Consider the following 2,324-nt stretch of genomic DNA (forward strand, 5'->3'; position numbering starts at 1 on the left):
CTCACAACGCCCGGTCTGGGAATCGAAACCGCGATCTTATGACCACGAGTTCGCTGCCCTAACCACTGGGCCATTGCACCTCCATTCATTTTGTATAACATCGTATTTATATTTAAATTTTACGTTTTGTGACCTTCAACTGTTTACAATCTTTTTTTCTTCATTCTCTTTTTGTAACCGTTAGGTTTAAATGCACCTTTTTGAGCTCTTTGATGGTTTTCTAACAATGCAATTTAGCCCATTATATACCTAACAATTTTGATTTTTATTGCATATTTGAAAGCTCTTTTACTATCACCTAATATATGTTATATGGATATCGCGTATTTACAGCCGACCAAAATGTGCTTTTTAGAGACATCGAACATCAGAATGGATTTGTTTTATTTAATTTAATTCTTTACTATAATTTTATTATTATTATTATTATTGCTTACTTAATCACTTCCATTACATTTATTTATTTATTTATTTATAATTTTTATTATCATTGAATGTAATGTGATGGTAACGACGGAGCTTCAATGAGCTTAGTAAAAATTTTTTTTTTGGCGATTTTCTCATTTAAATTTCACCGAGGCCAAAATTTATATCATATTATATTATTACACTATTAATTTACTTATATTATTGATTTTCTCAATCCACAATTTAAAGTTACACTATTTTAATATTCAATATACCAGACAAACGGTTTTAAATATACTCGTGTGCGTATATATTTCTCTTGCTTTATTTCTCTTGCTTTCATTTTTCCATGTAATCCATGTTTTTTCCAGGCTATGCTATTATGCAAATTAATAATGTGTCAATTAATAATTTAAGATTTTATCATATTGAAAATTGAATATCAAGTTCAATAAATCTCTAAATAATATTCTAAAAATTAGCGGTGTCGTTGATAATTTTTTCCTTACCTCAATGATGCTGGTGACATATATTAAAAGTCCCCTTATAGAACTATTTTATTACCCTCAAATTTGAGAAACAAACACTCATAACTTTTTTCTTTTATAACTTCATTGCATGAGATTGATACTATGAAATTCTTCGAATTGAGCTTTCTCATTTAAGTTTAATTAAAATATAGTTTGTTTTTTAAATAAAAAAAGTTAATTATACTTAAATCCAATTTCTTGCCTTACTTGTATATTTCTTCATGATATTTTACCTCACAACTTTTTTGATACAAATTTTTGTTGCATGGAACCAAAACTATGAAATTCTTCATGCTTTCTTCTATCATTGAAGCTAAGATAAATATATTTTGCTTTTAAAATAAAATAAAAAGTTATTTAAATCTAAACCTGATTGAAGGTGTTACTTACTCTCTTATAACGTCGCTACAAATTTTGATGTAAACTTTTTTCTACGGGACTAAATCGCAATTTGTTTATGCCAAAATGTTGCTAGGGACCAGTCCTCTTCAAAAATGTTAACAGTTTTCAATTTGGTTAAGAACTGAAATAGCGACAAAGCTCTAAAAGATGCTGCGTGTGAGTAAATTGCGGCCTTAAGAATATTATTCTTAAGAATATTATTCTTAAGGCCTCAGTTGAATGGAGAGAGAAGAGAGAGAGAGAGAGAGAGAGAGAGAGAGAGAGAGAGAGAGAGAGAGAGATATGTATGTATATATATATATATATGTATGTAAGTAATTGTATTCGTGTGTGTGTATGTGTGCAAACACACATACACAGACACACACACACGCGCACATCATTAATATATCGTATACATAGTCATTTACATACGCACATGCACACTTATATGGGTGTGTATGTGTGTAAGGAAACACAAACGCAGTTTTACACACATGTACACATACGCGGGGATACACACACACACACACACACACACACACACACACACACACACACACACACACACACACACACACACACACATGCACACACACACGACGTTATCTCAATATTTCTATAGTAGATGAGCGGCTAATTGCCTTGCCAGTTTCCAACAGTTCAACGGCATCAACACCGTTACGGCTTCAACCTGTTTCCAAAGCCACCTGTATATGCAGCAAAAGTGCTATTAGATCGTGCAACGAGGTGAGAGAGAGATAGCGAAAACTGAAACGGTCACATTTGCTGAACTCTGACAAATGCAGGCGGACCTGACGAAGTTATCACTTTGTATTGATCCGTTAAACACACGCGTTCACACCAACATGTAAACAACAACAACGACAACAACTACTACTGCTACTACTACTATGGCTACCGCTGCTGCCACTGCTGCTGCTAATACACCTGCTACTACTTCTACAACCACAACCACCATTACCACCGCAACCATCACCACCA

The sequence above is a fragment of the Octopus bimaculoides genome, chromosome 1, assembly GCF_001194135.2.
Source record: "Octopus bimaculoides isolate UCB-OBI-ISO-001 chromosome 1, ASM119413v2, whole genome shotgun sequence".
NCBI classification, from domain to species: domain Eukaryota; kingdom Metazoa; phylum Mollusca; class Cephalopoda; order Octopoda; family Octopodidae; genus Octopus; species Octopus bimaculoides.